Raw genomic sequence first — 19,019 nt, 5'->3', positions numbered from 1 at the left:
TGGAACCGACATGGAGCCACCATAGAGCCGACATAAAGCCACCATAGAGCCAGCATGGAGCCACCATGGAGCCAACATGGAGCCGACATGGAGCCACCATGGAGCCAACATGGAGCCGACATGGAGCAGCCATAGAGCCACCGTGGAGCAACCATGGAGCCGACATGGAGCCACCATAGAGCCACCGTGGAGCCACCATGGAGCCAACATGGAGCAACCATGGAGCCAACATGGAGCCGACATGGAGCCACCATAGAGCGACCGGTTAGCCACCATGGAGCCGACATAGAGCCACCATGGAGCCGACATGGAGCCACCCTGGAGCCGACATGGAGCCGACATGGAGCCAACATGGAGCCGCCATGGAGCCGACATAGAGCCACCATGGAGCCACCATAGAGCCACCATGGAGCCACCATGGAGCAGAAATAGAGCCAACATGGAGCCACCATGGAGCCACCATAGAGCCGCTATGGAGCCACCATGGAGCCGACATGGAGCCACCATGTAGCCGACATGGAGCCACCATGGAGCCACCATAGAGCCAACATGGAGCCACCATGGAGCCACCATGGAGCCGACATAGAGCCTACATGGAGCCACCATAGAGCCAACATGGAGCCACCATGGAGCCACCATAGAGCCGACATAGAGCCGACATAGAGCCAACATGGAGCCACCATGGAGCCACCATGGAGCCGACATGGAGCCGACATAGAGCCGACATGGAGCCACCATGGAGCCGACATAGAGCCGACATGGAGCCAACATGGAGCCGCCATGGAGCCAACATGGAGCCGACATGGAGCCATCAGAGAGCCGCCATGGAGCTGACATGGAGCCACCATGGAACCGACATGGAGCCACCATGGAACCGACATGGAGCCACCATGGAGCCACCATAGAGCCGACATAAAGCCACCATAGAGCCAGCATGGAGCCACCATGGAGCCAACATGGAGCCGACATGGAGCCACCATGGAGCCAACATGGAGCCGACATGGAGCAGCCATAGAGCCACCGTGGAGCCACCATGGAGCCGACATGGAGCCACCATAGAGCCACCGGTTAGCCACCATGGAGCCGACATAGAGCCACCATAGAGCCACCGGTTAGCCACCATGTAGCCGACATGGAGCCACCATGGAGCCAACATGGAGCCGACATGGAGCCACTATAGAGCCACCGGTTAGCCACCACGGAGCCGACATAGAGCCACCACGGAGCCGACATGGAGCCACCATGGAGCCGACATGGAGCCAACATGGAGCCGCCATGGAGCCACCATAGAGCCACCATGGAGCCACCATGGAGCCGACATAGAGCCAACATGGAGCCACCATGGAGCCACCATGGAGCCACCATGGAGCCAACATGGAGCCACCATGGAGCCGCCATGGAGCCGCCATGGAGCCATCATAGAGCCGACATGGAGCCACCTTGGAGCCGCCATGGAGCCGCCATGGAGCCACCATTGAGCCGACATGGAGCCACCATGGAGCCACCATAGAGCCGACATGGAGCCACCATGGAGCCGTCATGGAGCCATCAAAGAGCCACCATGGAGCCAACATAGAGCCATCATAGAGCCGCCATGGAGACACCATGGAGTCAACATGGAGCCACCATGGAGCCACCGTGGAGCCGCCATGGAGCCACCATGGAGCCGACATAGAGCCATCATAGAGCCGCCATGGAGCCACCATGGAGCCGACATGGAGCCACCATGAAGCCCCCATAGAGCCGACATGGAGCCACCATGGAGCCGTCATGGAGCCATCAAAGAGCCACCATGGAGCCAACATAGAGCCATCATAGAGCCTCCATGGAGACACCATGGAGTCAACATGGAGCCACCATGGAGCCACCATGGAGCCAACATGGAGCCACCATGGAACCAACATGGAGCCGACATGGAGCCACCATGGAGCCGACATAGAGCCATCATAGAGCCGCCATGGAGCCACCATGGAGCCGACATAGAGCCAACAAAGAGCCGACATGGAGCCGACATGGAGCCACCATAGAGCCAACATGGAGCCACCATGGAGCCGACATGGAGCCACCATGGAGCCGCCATGGAGCCGCCATGGAGCCAACATAGAGCCATCATAGAGCCGACATGGAGCCACCTTGGAGCCAACATGGAGCCACCATGGAGCCGCCATGGAGCCAACATGGAGCCACCATGGAGCCACCATAGAGCCAACATGGAGCCACCATGGAGCCAACATGGAGCCACCATAGAGCCGACATTGAGCAACCATGGAGCCAACATGGAGCCACCATGGAGCCAACATGGAGCCACCATAGAGCCGACATGGAGCCACCATGGAGCCACCATGGAGCCACCATAGAGCCAACATGGAGCCACCATAGAGCCGACATGGAGCCACCATAGAGCCAACATGGAGCGGCCATGGAGCCGCCATAGAGCTGACATAGAGCCGACATAGAGCCGGCATAGAGCAACATGGAGCCGACATAGAGCCAACATGGAGCCGACATGGAGCCACCATGGAGCCGCCATGGAGCCACCATAGAGCCACCATAGAGCCAACATGGAGCCGACATGGAGCCGACATGGAGCCACCATAGAGCCAACATGGAGCCACCATGGAGCCGACATGGAGCCGCCATGGAGCCGCCCTGGAGCCGCCATGGAGCCGACATGGAGCCAACATAGAGCCATCATAGAGCCGACATGGAGCCACCTTGGAGCCGCCATGGACCCGCCATGGAGCCACCATGGAGCCGACATGGAGCTACCATGGAGCCACCATAGAGCCAACATGGAGCCACCATGGAGCCAACATGGAGCCACCATAGAGCCAACATGGAGCCACCATGGAGCCACCATGGAGGCGCCATGGAGCCACCATGGAGCCAACATGGAGCCATCATGGAGCCAACATGGAGCCACCATGGAGCCGCCATGGAGCCAACATGGAGCCGACATGGAGCCATCAGAGAGCCGCCATGGAGCTGACATGGAGCCACCATAAAACCGACATGGAGCCACCATGGAGCCGACATGGAGCCACCATGGAGCCGACATGGAGCCACCATGGAGCCGACACAGAGCCATCATAGAGCCTCCATGGAGCCACCATGGAGCCAACATGGAGCCACCATGGAGCCGCCATGGAGCCGCCATGGAGACAACATGGAGCCGACATGGAGCCATCAGAGAGCCGCCATGGAGCCACAGTGGAACCGACATGGAGCCACCATGGAACCGACATGGAGCCACCATGGAGCCACGATGGAGCCGACATAAAGCCACCATAGAGCCAACATGGAGCCAACATGGAGCCACCATGGAGCCAACATGGAGCCGACATGGGGCCACCATGGAGCCAACATGGAGCCGACATGGAGCCACCATGGAGCCGACATGGAGCCACCATAGAGCCACCGTGGAGCCACCATGGAGCCGACATGGAGCCGACATGGAGCCACCATAGAGCCACCGGTTAGCCACCATGGAGCCGACATAGAGCCACCATGGAGCCGACATGGAGCCACCATGAAGCCGCCATGGAGCCGACATGGAGCCAACATGGAGCCGCCATGGAGCTACCATAGAGCCACCATGGAGCCACCATGGAGCCGACATAGAGCCAACATGGAGCCACCATGGAGCCACCATGGAGCCGACATAGAGCCATCATAGAGCCGCCATGGAGCCACCATGGAGCCAACATGGAGCCACCATGGAGCTGACATGGAGCCGACATAGAGCCGACATAGAGCCACCATAGAGCCAACATGGAGCGGCCATGGAGCCGCCATAGAGCTGACATAGAGCCGACATAGAGCCGCCATAGAGCCAACATGGAGCGGCCATGGAGCCGCAATAGAGATGACATAGAGCCAACATAGAGCCGCCATAGAGCAACATGGAGCCGACATAGAGCCAACATGGAGCCGACATGGAGCCGCCATGGAGCCACCATGGAGCCGACATGGAGCCACCATAGAGCCGACATAGAGCCGAGATAGAGCCGCTATGGAGCCACCATGGAGCCGACATGGAGCCACCATGTAGCCGACATGGAGCCACCATGGAGCCACCATAGAGCCAACATGGAGCCATCATAGAGCCACCATGGAGCCGACTTAGAGCCTACATGGAGCCAACATGGAGCCGACATAGAGCCATCATAGAGCCGCCATGGAGCCACCATAGAGCCGCCATGGAGCCACTATAGAGCCGACATGGAGCCAACATGGAGCCACCATGGAGCCACCATAGAGCCAACATGGAGCCGACATGGAGGCACCATGGAGCCGACATAGAGCCAACATGGAGCCAACATAGAGCCAACATGGAGCCGCCATGGAGCCACCATAGAGCCAACATGGAGCCGACATGGAGCTGACATGGAGCCACCATGGAACCGACATGGAGCCACCACGGAGCCACCATGGAGCTGACATAGAGCCACCATAGAGCCAACATGGAGCCACCATGGAGCCGACATGGAGCCACCTCAGAGCCAACATGGAGCCACGATGGAGCCGACATGGAGCCACCTTGGAGCCGACATGGAGCCACCATGGAGCCACCATAGAGCCGACATGGAGCCACCATGGAGCCGCCATGGAGCCGCCATGGAGCCACCTTGGAGCCGACATGGAGCCACCATGGAGCCACCATAGAGCCGACATGGAGCCACCATGGAGCCGACATGGAGCCATCCGAGAGCCGCCATGGAGCCGACATAGAGCCAACATGGAGCCAACATAGAGCCGCCATGGAGCCGACATAGAGCCAACATGGAGCCAACATGGAGCCAACATAGAGCCACCATGGAGACACCATGGAGTCAACATGGAGCCACCATGGAGCCACCGTGGAGCCGCAATGGAGCCAACATGGAGCCACCATGGAGCCAACATGGAGCCGACATGGAGCCACCATGGAGCCGACATAGAGCCATCATAGAGCCGCCATGGAGCCACCATGGAGCCACCATGTAGCCACCATGGAGCCGCCATGGAGCCAACATGGAGCCGACATGGAGCCATCAGAGAGCCGCCATGGAGCCACCATGGAGCCACCATGGAACCGACATGGAGCCACCATAGAGCCAACATTGAGCCGAAGTAGAGCCACCATAGAGCCACCATGGAGCCGACATGGAGCCAACATGGAGCCGACATGGAGCCGCCATGGAGCCAACATGGAGCTGACATGGAGCCACCATGGAACCGACATGGAGCCGACATAGAGCCACCATAGAGCCAACATGGAGCCACCATGGAGCCAACATGGAGCCACCATGGAGCCGACATAGAGCCGCCATGGAGCCACCATGGAGCCACCATGGAGCCGCCATGGAGCCAACATGGAGCCGACATGGAGCCATCAGAGAGCCGCCATGGAGCTGACATGGAGCCACTATGGAACCGACATGGAGCTGACATAGAGCCGACATAGAGCCGCCATAGAGCCAACATGGAGCGGCCATGGAGCCGCCATAGAGCTGACATAGAGCCGACATAGAGCCGCCATAGAGCAACATGGAGCCGACATAGAGCCAACATGGAGCCGACATGGAGCCGCCATGGAGCCACAATGGAGCCGACATGGAGCCGACATAGAGCCATAAGAGAGCCGCCCTTGAGCTGACATGGAGCCACCATGGAACTGACATGGAGCCAGCATGGAGCCGACATGGAGCCACCATGGAGCCGACATGGAGCCACCATGGAGCCAACATGGAGCCCACATAGAGCCGACATGGAGCCATCATAGAGCCGCCATAGAGCCGACATGGAGCTGACATAGAGCCGACATAGAGCCGCCATGGAGCCGACATGGAGCTGACATAGAGCCGACATAGAGCCGCCATGGAGCCACCATGGAGCCGAGATAGAGCCACCATGGAGCCGACATGGAGCCACCATGGAGCCAACATGTAGCCACCATGGAGCCACCATGGAGCCGACATAGAGCCACCATGGAGCCAACATGTAGCCACCATGGAGCCACCATGGAGCCAACATGGAGCCGACATGGAGCCACCATGGAGCCGACATGGAGCCACCATACTGCCACCGTGGAGCCACCATGGAGCCGACATGGAGCCGACATGGAGCCACCATAGAGCCACCGGTTAGCCACCATGGAGCCACCATAGAGCCAATATGGAGCCGACATGGAGCCGACATGGAGCCGACATGGAGCTGACATGGAGCCACCATGGAGCCGACATAGAGCCAACATGGAGCCAACATGGAGCCGCCATGGAGCCAGCATGGAGCCACCATGGAGCTGACATGGAGTCACCATGGAACCGACATGGAGCCACCATGGAGCCAGCATGGAGCCACCATGGAGCTGACATGGAGTCACCATGGAACCGACATAGAGCCGCCATGGAGCCAGCATGGAGCCACCATGGAGCTGACATGGAGTCACCATGGAGCCAACATGGAGCCGCCATGGAGCCAGCATGGAGCCACCATGGAGCTGACATGGAGTCACCATGGAACCGACATAGAGCCACCGTGGAGCCACCATGGAGCCGACATGTAGCCGCCATGGAGCCACCATAGGGCCACCATGGAGCCAACATGGAGCCACCATGGAGCCGACATGGAGCCGCCATGGAGCCAACATGGAGCCGACATGGAGTCACCATGGAACCGACATGGAGCCACCATGGAGCCACCATGGAGCCGACATGGAGCCGCCATGGAGCCACCATGGAGCCGACATGGAGCCGCCATGGAGCCACCATGGAGCCAACATGGAGCCGCCATGGAGCCGACATGGAGCCACCATGGAGCTGACATGGAGTCACCATGGAACCGACATGGAGCCACCGTGGAGCCACCATGGAGCCGACATGTAGCCGCCATGGAGCCACCATAGGGCCACCATGGAGCCAACATGGAGCCACCATGGAGCCGACATGGAGCCGCCATGGAGCCACCATGGAGCCGACATGGAGCCGCCATGGAGCCACCATGGAGCCAACATGGAGCCGCCATGGAGCCGACATGGAGCCACCATGGAGCTGACATGGAGTCACCATGGAACCGACATGGAGCCACCGTGGAGCCGACATGGAGCTACCATGGAGCCGCCATGGAGCCGACATGGAGCCACCATGGAGCTGACATGGAGCCGACATGTAGCCGCCATGGAGCCACCATGGAGCCGACATGGAGCTACCATGGAGCCACCATAGAGCCAACATGGAGCCACCATGGAGTCAACATGGAGCCGACATGTAGCCGCCATGGAGCCACCATAGGGCCACCATGGAGCCAACATGGAGCCACCATGGAGCCGACATGGAGCCGCCATGGAGCCAACATGGAGCCGACATGGAGTCACCATGGAACCGACATGGAGCCACCATGGAGCCACCATGGAGCCGACATGGAGCCGCCATGGAGCCACCATGGAGCCGACATGGAGCCGCCATGGAGCCACCATGGAGCCAACATGGAGCCGCCATGGAGCCGACATGGAGCCACCATGGAGCTGACATGGAGTCACCATGGAACCGACATGGAGCCACCGTGGAGCCACCATGGAGCCGACATGTAGCCGCCATGGAGCCACCATAGGGCCACCATGGAGCCAACATGGAGCCACCATGGAGCCGACATGGAGCCGCCATGGAGCCACCATGGAGCCGACATGGAGCCGCCATGGAGCCACCATGGAGCCAACATGGAGCCGCCATGGAGCCGACATGGAGCCACCATGGAGCTGACATGGAGTCACCATGGAACCGACATGGAGCCACCGTGGAGCCGACATGGAGCTACCATGGAGCCGCCATGGAGCCGACATGGAGCCACCATGGAGCTGACATGGAGCCGACATGTAGCCGCCATGGAGCCACCATGGAGCCGACATGGAGCTACCATGGAGCCACCATAGAGCCAACATGGAGCCACCATGGAGCCAACATGGAGCCACCATAGAGCCAACATGGAGCCACCATGGAGCCACCTTGGAGGCGCCATGGAGCCACCATGGAGCCAACATGGAGCCACCATGGAGCCAACATGGAGCCACCATGGAGCCGCCATGGAGCCAACATGGAGCCGACATGGAGCCATCAGAGAGCCGCCATGGAGCTGACATGGAGCCACCATAAAACCGACATGGAGCCACCATGGAGCCGACATGGAGCCACCATGGAGCCGACATGGAGCCACCATGGAGCCGACATAGAGCCATCATAGAGCCTCCATGGAGCCACCATGGAGCCAACATGGAGCCACCATGGAGCCGCCATGGAGCCGCCATGGAGACAACATGGAGCCGACATGGAGCCATCAGAGAGCCGCCATGGAGCCACAGTGGAACCGACATGGAGCCACCATGGAACCGACATGGAGCCACCATGGAGCCGACATGGAGCCACCATGGAGCCACCATGGAGCCAACATGGAGCCACCATGGAGCCACCATGGAGCCGACTTAGAGCCTACATGGAGCCAACATGGAGCCGACATAGAGCCATCATAGAGCCGCCATGGAGCCACCATAGAGCCGACATGGAGCCAACATGGAGCCGACATAGAGCCATCATAGAGCCACCATGGAGCCACCATGGAGCCGACTTAGAGCCTACATGGAGCCACCATGGAACCGACATGGAGCCATCATAGAGCCGCCATGGAGCCACCATAGAGCCGACATGGAGCCATCAGAGAGCCGACATAGAGCCGCCAAGGAGCCACTATAGAGCCGACATGGAGCCAACATGGAGCCACCATGGAGCCACCATGGAGCCACCATGGAGCCGACATAGAGCCAACATGGAGCCAACATAGAGCCAACATGGAGCCGCCATGGAGCCACCATAGAGCCAACATGGAGCCGACATGGAGCTGACATGGAGCCACCATGGAACCGACATGGAGCCACCACAGAGCCACCATGGAGCTGACATAGAGCCACCATAGAGCCAACATGGAGCCACCATGGAGCCGACATGGAGCCACCTCAGAGCCAACATGGAGCCACGATGGAGCCGACATGGAGCCACCTTGGAGCCGACATGGAGCCACCATGGAGCCACCATAGAGCCGACATGGAGCCACCATGGAGCCGCCATGGAGCCGCCATGGAGCCACCTTGGAGCCGACATGGAGCCACCATGGAGCCACCATAGAGCCGACATGGAGCCACCATGGAGCCGACATGGAGCCATCCGAGAGCCGCCATGGAGCCGACATAGAGCCAACATGGAGCCAACATAGAGCCGCCATGGAGCCGACATAGAGCCAACATGGAGCCAACATGGAGCCAACATAGAGCCACCATGGAGACACCATGGAGTCAACATGGAGCCACCATGGAGCCACCATGGAGCCACCATAGAGCCAACATGGAGCCGACATGGAGGCACCATGGAGCCGACATAGAGCCAAAATGGAGCCAACATGGAGCCGCCATGGAGCCACCATGGAGCCGACATAGAGCCACCATGGAGCCACCATGGAGCCGACATGGAGCCGCCATGGAGCCACCATGGAGCCGACATGGAGCCGCCATGGAGCCACCATGGAGCCAACATGGAGCCGCCATGGAGCCGACATGGAGCCACCATGGAGCTGACATGGAGTCACCATGGAACCGACATGGAGCCACCGTGGAGCCATCAGAGAGCCGCCATGGAGCCACAGTGGAACCGACATGGAGCCACCATGGAACCGACATGGAGCCACCATGGAGCCGACATGGAGCCACCATGGAGCCACCATGGAGCCGACTTAGAGCCTACATGGAGCCAACATGGAGCCGACATAGAGCCATCATAGAGCCGCCATGGAGCCACCATAGAGCCGACATGGAGCCATCAGAGAGCCGACATAGAGCCGCCATGGAGCCACTATAGAGCCGACATGGAGCCAACATGGAGCCACCATGGAGCCACCATGGAGCCACCATAGAGCCAACATGGAGCCGACATGGAGGCACCATGGAGCCGACATAGAGCCAACATGGAGCCAACATAGAGCCAACATGGAGCCGCCATGGAGCCACCATAGAGCCAACATGGAGCCGACATGGAGCTGACATAGAGCCAACATGGAGCCAACATGGAGCCACCATGGAACCGACATGGAGCCACCATGGAGCCACCATGGAGCCGACATGGAGCCGCCATGGAGCCACCATGGAGCCGACATGGAGCCGCCATGGAGCCACCATGGAGCCAACATGGAGCCGCCATGGAGCCGACATGGAGCCACCATGTAGCTGACATGGAGTCACCATGGAACCGACATGGAGCCACCGTGGAGCCACCATGGAGCCGACATGTAGCCGCCATGGAGCCACCATAGGGCCACCATGGAGCCAACATGGAGCCACCATGGAGCCGACATGGAGCCGCCATGGAGCCACCATGGAGCCGACATGGAGCCGCCATGGAGCCACCATGGAGCCAACATGGAGCCGCCATGGAGCCGACATGGAGCCACCATGGAGCTGACATGGAGTCACCATGGAACCGACATGGAGCCACCGTGGAGCCACCATGGAGCCGACATGTAGCCGCCATGGAGCCACCATGGAGCCGACATGGAGCTACCATGGAGCCACCATAGAGCCAACATGGAGCCACCATGGAGCCAACATGGAGCCACCATAGAGCCAACATGGAGCCACCATGGAGCCACCTTGGAGGCGCCATGGAGCCACCATGGAGCCAACATGGAGCCACCATGGAGCCAACATGGAGCCACCATGGAGCCGCCATGGAGCCAACATGGAGCCGACATGGAGCCATCAGAGAGCCGCCATGGAGCTGACATGGAGCCACCATAAAACCGACATGGAGCCACCATGGAGCCGACATGGAGCCACCATGGAGCCGACATGGAGCCACCATGGAGCCGACATAGAGCCATCATAGAGCCTCCATGGAGCCACCATGGAGCCAACATGGAGCCACCATGGAGCCGCCATGGAGCCGCCATGGAGACAACATGGAGCCGACATGGAGCCATCAGAGAGCCGCCATGGAGCCACAGTGGAACCGACATGGAGCCACCATGGAACCGACATGGAGCCACCATGGAGCCACGATGGAGCCGACATACAGCCACCATAGAGCCAACATGGAGCCAACATGGAGCCACCATGGAGCCAACATGGAGCCGACATGGGGCCACCATGGAGCCAACATGGAGCCGACATGGAGCCACCATGGAGCCGACATGGAGCCACCATAGAGCCACCGTGGAGCCACCATGGAGCCAACATGGAGCCACCATGGAGCCGACATGGAGCCGACATGGAGCCACCATAGAGCCACCGGTTAGCCACCATGGAGCCGACATAGAGCCACCATGGAGCCGACATGGAGCCACCATGAAGCCGCCATGGAGCCGACATGGAGCCAACATGGAGCCGCCATGGAGCTACCATAGAGCCACCATGGAGCCACCATGGAGCCGACATAGAGCCAACATGGAGCCACCATGGAGCCACCATGGAGCCGCCATGGAGCCACCATGGAGCCACCATGGAGCCGCCATGGAGCCACCATGGAGCCAACATGGAGCCACCATGGAGCTGACATGGAGCCGACATAGAGCCGACATAGAGCCACCATAGAGCCAACATGGAGCGGCCATGGAGCCGCCATAGAGCTGACATAGAGCCGACATAGAGCCGCCATAGAGCCAACATGGAGCGGCCATGGAGCCGCAATAGAGATGACATAGAGCCAACATAGAGCCGCCATAGAGCAACATGGAGCCGACATAGAGCCAACATGGAGCCGACATGGAGCCACCATGGAGCCGACATGGAGCCACCATAGAGCCGACATAGAGCCGAATTAGAGCCGCTATGGAGCCACCATGGAGCCGACATGGAGCCACCATGTAGCCGACATGGAGCCACCATGGAGCCACCATAGAGCCAACATGGAGCCACCATGGAGCCACCATGGAGCCGACTTAGAGCCTACATGGAGCCAACATGGAGCCGACATAGAGCCATCATAGAGCCGCCATGGAGCCACCATAGAGCCGACATGGAGCCATCAGAGAGCCGACATAGAGCCGCCATGGAGCCACTATAGAGCCGACATGGAGCCAACATGGAGCCACCATGGAGCCACCATGGAGCCACCATAGAGCCAACATGGAGCCGACATGGAGGCACCATGGAGCCGACATAGAGCCAACATGGAGCCAACATAGAGCCAACATGGAGCCGCCATGGAGCCACCATAGAGCCAACATGGAGCCGACATGGAGCTGACATGGAGCCACCATGGAACCGACATGGAGCCACCACGGAGCCACCATGGAGCTGACATAGAGCCACCATAGAGCCAACATGGAGCCACCATGGAGCCGACATGGAGCCGACATGGAGCCACCTCAGAGCCAACATGGAGCCACGATGGAGCCGACATGGAGCCACCTTGGAGCCGACATGGAGCCACCATGGAGCCACCATAGAGCCGACATGGAGCCACCATGGAGCCGCCATGGAGCCGCCATGGAGCCACCTTGGAGCCGACATGGAGCCACCATGGAGCCACCATAGAGCCGACATGGAGCCACCATGGAGCCGCCATGGAGCCGCCATGGAGCCACCTTGGAGCCGACATGGAGCCACCATGGAGCCGACATGGAGCCATCCGAGAGCCGCCATGGAGCCGACATAGAGCCAACATGGAGCCAACATAGAGCCGCCATGGAGCCGACATAGAGCCAACATGGAGCCAACATGGAGCCAACATAGAGCCACCATGGAGACACCATGGAGTCAACATGGAGCCACCATGGAGCCACCGTGGAGCCGCAATGGAGCCAACATGGAGCCACCATGGAGCCAACATGGAGCCGACATGGAGCCACCATGGAGCCGACATAGAGCCATCATAGAGCCGCCATGGAGCCACCATGGAGCCACCATGGAGCCACCATGGAGCCGCCATGGAGCCAACATGGAGCCGACATGGAGCCATCAGAGAGCCGCCATGGAGCCACCATGGAGCCACCATGGAACCGACATGGAGCCGACATAGAGCCACCATAGAGCCAACATGGAGCCACCATGGAGCCAACATGGAGCCACCATGGAGCCGACATAGAGCCGCCATGGAGCCACCATGGAGCCACCATGGAGCCGCCATGGAGCCAACATGGAGCCGACATGGAGCCATCAGAGAGCCGCCATGGAGCTGACATGGAGCCACTATGGAACCGACATGGGGCTGACATAGAGCCGACATAGAGCCGCCATAGAGCCAACATGGAGCGGCCATGGAGCCGCCATAGAGCTGACATAGAGCCGACATAGAGCCGCCATAGAGCAACATGGAGCCGACATAGAGCCAACATGGAGCCGACATGGAGCCGCCATGGAGCCACAATGGAGCCGACATGGAGCCGACATAGAGCCATCAGAGAGCCGCCCTGGAGCTGACATGGAGCCACCATGGAACTGACATGGAGCCAGCATGGAGCCGACATGGAGCCACCATGGAGCCGACATGGAGCCACCATGGAGCCAACATGGAGCCCACATAGAGCCGACATGGAGCCATCATAGAGCCGCCATAGAGCCGACATGGAGCTGACATAGAGCCGACATAGAGCCGCCATGGAGCCAGCATGGAGCCACCATGGAGCCGAGATAGAGCCACCATGGAGCCGACATGGAGCCACCATGGAGCCAACATGGAGCCACCATGGAGCCACCATGGAGCCGACATAGAGCCAACATGGAGCCAACATGGAGCCAACATGGAGCCGCCATGGAGCCACCATGGAGCCACCATGGAGCCGACATAGAGCCATCATAGAGCCGCCATGGAGCCTCCATGGAGCCGACATAGAACCAACATGGAGCCACCATGGAGCCAACATAGAGCCAACATGGAGCCACCATGGAGCCAACATGGAGCCACCATGGAGCCACCATGGAGCCACCATGGAGCCAACATGGAGCCACCATGGAGCCAACATGGAGCCAACATGGAGCCACCATGGAGCCAACATGGAGCCGCCATGGAGCCACCATGGAGCCACCATAGAGCCAATATGAAGCCGACATGGAGCCGACATGGAGCCGACATGGAGCCACCATGGAGCCACCATGGAGCCGCCATGAAGCCGACATGGAGCCAACATGGAGCCACCATGGAGCCACCATGGAGCCGACATGGAGCCAACATGGAGCCAATATGGAGCCACCATGGAGCCGACATGGAGCCAATATGGAGCCACCATGGAACCGACATGGAGCCAATATGGAGCCACCATGGAGCCGACATGGAGCCAATATGGAGCCACCATGGAGCCGACATGGAGCCAACATGGAGCCAATATGGAGCCACCATGGAGCCACCATGGAGCCACCATGGAGCCGACATAGAGCCATCATAGAGCCGCCATGGAGCCTCCATGGAGCCGACATAGAACCAACATGGAGCCACCATGGAGCCAACATAGAGCCAACATGGAGCCACCATGGAGCCAACATGGAGCCACCATGGAGCCACCATGGAGCCGACATAGAGCCAAAATGGAGCCAACATGGAGCCGCCATGGAGCCACCATGGAGCCACCATGGAGCCAACATGGAGCCACCATGGAGCCAACATGGAGCCAACATGGAGCCACCATGGAGCCAACATGGAGCCGCCATGGAGCCACCATGGAGCCACCATAGAGCCGATATGAAGCCGACATGGAGCCAACATGGAGCCGACATGGAGCCACCATGGAGCCGCCATGAAGCCGACATGGAGCCACCATGGAGCCGACATGGAGCCGCCATGGAGCCACCATGGAGCCGACATGGAGCCAATATGGAGCCACCATGGAGCCGACATGGAGCCAATATGGAGCCACCATGGAGCCGACATGGAGCCAACATAAAACCGCCATAAAACAAAACCAACTTACAGGAAACTTTTCAGCACAAAATACGAGTTTATGTCAATAATTCCTTAATATTGATTTCAAAACCTTATAGTTCCCCTGGCAGATTATTTCACTTATAACATTGGAAAAATATCTTGTTATAAATGAAATTATCTTTTCATCAAGATTATTGACTTACAACTCCTATTTCTTTCTGAAAAGTTATTTGTATTTTAGTTTTATTTCAAGGGAACTAAGATATTCAGACTAGAAACTTGATGAAAATATTTGGAAAGGTTGTGTGTTTTTGCAGTGTATGCTGCTTTTTATTGCCAGTCTAAATCAAGCGTGAAATTTGTTTCCAGAAATATACATTTATAAATAAGTAAAATGTGGTATATTTATACAACACATAGACATATTTCTGGAATAAACCTTTTTCGAACATTTGAGGAAATAGTCTTAGAAAAACAAAGCAGTTGGAAAGCCAGCGAGCATCAGAGAGAAGCCAGTGGCATTGAACCGAGCAGCTTTGGGTTAAATCCGGGCTTACAGGTGGCTCGCTCTCACCCGGGAGGAAAAACTCTCCCTCTGAGGATCAGACAGCGCTCGGTTTTGTGCTGAAGGGAAATGAGAGACGCTGGCGATTATCAGCACCAAAGGCAAAAGATCCCCTCCATCTTAAACCCTCCAGAAAGATCTGAGGCTCGATTCGCTGCTTTATTCCTCCTGATCTGAAACACAAAAGCTCCTCATGATGGAGACTGAGAGGCAGAGCGCGAGACGTGGAGCTTATTGTGTAAAAAATCGTAATCTTTCCTTTAATTACTCAGAGTACAGTAGTGTGAAATCCTCCCTGTTCATTGAGGGAGTACTGATAAAGGTCCTCCGCACTAACAGGTTAAAATTGAAGCTTTACTCTTTTTTTGCTGGTTACTCACATGCTAGCATTAGCGCCGAACACAGCAGCTACAGGAAGCTGATACAGTTTCTGTTTTGGCAGATAATTATTGTTCTAATAAGAACATGTTGAGCTCAGGTGAGGGGCGAAGGAAGCGCTGTGTGTTTAGGACCTCACTGACCTCTGACCTGAGGTTTTCATTCTTCAGTTTGGGTCTGAACTGATTCTACAAACTGAACAGATTCGGCTCCACATCCCAAACCTCCTGCACACTCTGACCAACGCTTTCCAAAATACAAATAATGGAGATGATTACCTCAGTCATCTGCTGATTATTCTCACCATTAATACGACAAAAATTGGGAACATTTTGCTGATTTTTCATTAAATCACTTAAGATAATTTAATAAGATGTTGAAAATGCATTAAAAGAGGCTAATAAACAAATAATTAAACTCTGTCTAAGTGGGAAAATAAAACATTTTGTTCCCTAAAATGCAACAACATATCGTTCCTTTAGTTCAGAGCCGGCCCACTGTCTGTCCTCAGTAGAATCAGCATTAATTCTGGTTTAATTTGCCATAAACAACTAAATGAAATATTTATGAAACCTCTGCTTTTATAGCAATTACTTCAAACATCTTCCTGAAAAACACAACAGAAATACAGTTTTCCTTTTCCAAGGTTAAGAACAATGTTTCAGTGTCTGTTAAATATACGAAACGTCGCTCTGACCTGATCAGACTCCAACTGAAACACAATGAAAGCTACAAAATAAACTTTTACACCAGAAAACATAACAGTTGTGGGCTTATTAAAGGTATCTGTAATAAACACATAGTTCAAAAACATTACTCAGTCATGTTTAAAATAAATCAGTAAGCTGAAACTTCAAAATGGCCGACAGCCTTTCCATAGAAAGCAGACTCAGACCAAACAGTGGACAGTTTACCTCCCTCTGAACAACACAGGAAAAACCAACCAATAAAAAACAAAAACAAACAAACAACCAATAAAAACCAATCAATAAAAACCAACCAATAAAAACCAATCAATAAAACCAATCAATAAAAACCAACCAGGTAAAAATCAACCAATAAAACCAATCAATAAAACCAATCAATAAAACCCAACCAATAAAACCAATCAATAAAACCAATCAATAAAAACCAACCAGGTAAAAATCAACCAATAAAACCAATCAATAAAACCAATCAATAAAACCCAACCAATAAAACCAATCAATAAAACCAATCAATAAAAACCAACCAGGTAAAAATCAACCAATAAAACCAATCAATAAAACCAACCAATAAAACCAATCAATAAAACCAATCAATAAAACCAATCAATAAAAACCAACCAGGTAAAAATCAACCAATAAAACCAATCAATAAAACCAATCAATAAAACCAATCAATAAAACCCAATCAATAAAACCAATCAATAAACCCAATCAATAAAACCAATCAATAAAACCAATCAATAAAACCAATCAATAAAAACCAACCAGGTAAAAATCAACCAATAAAATCAACCAATAAAACCAACCAATAAAACCAATCAATAAAACCAATCAATATAACCAACCAATAAAATCAACCAATAAAACCAATCAATAAAACCAATCAATATAACCAACCAATAAAACCAATCAATAAAACCAATCAATAAAACCCAATCAATAAAACCAATCAATAAAACCAATCAATAAAACCAATCAATAAAACCAATCAATAAAACCAATCAATTAAACATGCTGAGGCCTCAATCTGCCATCTGTCTGATATATTAATATAAATCGTCACAGATCTCTGTGTTTCTCGCGGCGGTAACAACAGTCTGTTCTCTCTGGGTCTGAATTCATCTCAATTAAACCTCATTTTTACTAAAATAAGAATCAAACTCAGTATGAAGATTATTCCAGCTTCTTCCACCAACATTAAACATCATTTATCCGGCTGTTTCATGACATGACGTCACACACGCAGCTTAATGCTTAGAACGATGCAGCAAACTAAAACTACAGAAACTACAGTGCCACCTGCTGGACACTTAAATGTAAAAATGTTTATATTTTTATACAGTTTTGGCTTAATTACCTCTGAGTGTGTTCTTTCAGTAAACAACCTTTAGTTTAAATACTCCAGTTAAATAATCAGTGATTAAATTATTTGATGATTCTGTGGGCTGAAATTGTAACAATGTCCAAAGATTTTACAATTAAAGTCACACTTTGTTGTTTTATATATATAAAATGAACAGAAATGTGTTTCAGCTGGTTAAAGATGGCCGCCTGAAGTCGCTCCGCTCTCGCTCACAAATCTGAGACAGGAAACAGAAAACGGAAACATTCAGCTGATCCAGCTGTTTTCTCCCATTCTGCCCTTCCTCCTCGATTTGTCTCTGTCTCACTCAACACTCTCACACACACACACACACACACACACACACATACACACTGCCAGGACACCTGATACTTGTGGAGGGTCTGGGGGGTTAGTGTGTGTGTGTGTGTGTGTGTGTGGAGGGGGTGTTCAAACAGGTGTCTGCTGAGAGTCCCATACAGCGCCTGTTGGAGGCAGGTTTTACCTCATGCTCCCAGCTGCTCTCTCTCTCTCTCTTTCTCTCCCACACACACACACGCGCACACACACTCACCAAGCACCATTTGTCCATCTGTCACAAGAATTAGATGTAATCCATGGGAATTTTCAGATGTCATGGAAGGAAGAGAGAAAGTGTGTTTGTGCTTTGAGTGGAGTTGAAATGCGACACACAGCCACCTGCAGCACACACACACACACCCACACACACACACACGCCCACACAGAAACACACATACATCTGCCTGTGTGTTGTTGGCATTCAGCCGTGTGGAAAAAGAAAGTTTTTTCTTTCTTCATTCCTTCTGTTAATTTGTTCTTTTATGATTTACATTTAAACTAAATTATAAAATCTCTGCAAAATGAAATGTAAAAGTTTGTTGTTGTTCTTATTGTACATCAGGTTTTAGCATTTAAACTTAAAAAGCTTAAAACAAAAGAAAAAACAACATTAGCTATAACGCTAACATTAGCAACAAAGCTATCGCTAGCATGTTGACCTGCAATGAGCTAATAAAGAATAAAGAAAATAAAGGAACTAAATAAAATCATGACATAAAAGTTTTTCAGTTGGTAAATAACAATAATGTAGCACAGGGATGTCCACAGTGTGGCTTGGGGGCCATTTGTGGCTC

The sequence above is a fragment of the Xiphophorus couchianus genome, chromosome 11, assembly GCF_001444195.1.
Source record: "Xiphophorus couchianus chromosome 11, X_couchianus-1.0, whole genome shotgun sequence".
Lineage (NCBI taxonomy): Eukaryota > Metazoa > Chordata > Actinopteri > Cyprinodontiformes > Poeciliidae > Xiphophorus > Xiphophorus couchianus.
Note: the sequence above shows the minus strand (reverse complement) of the source record.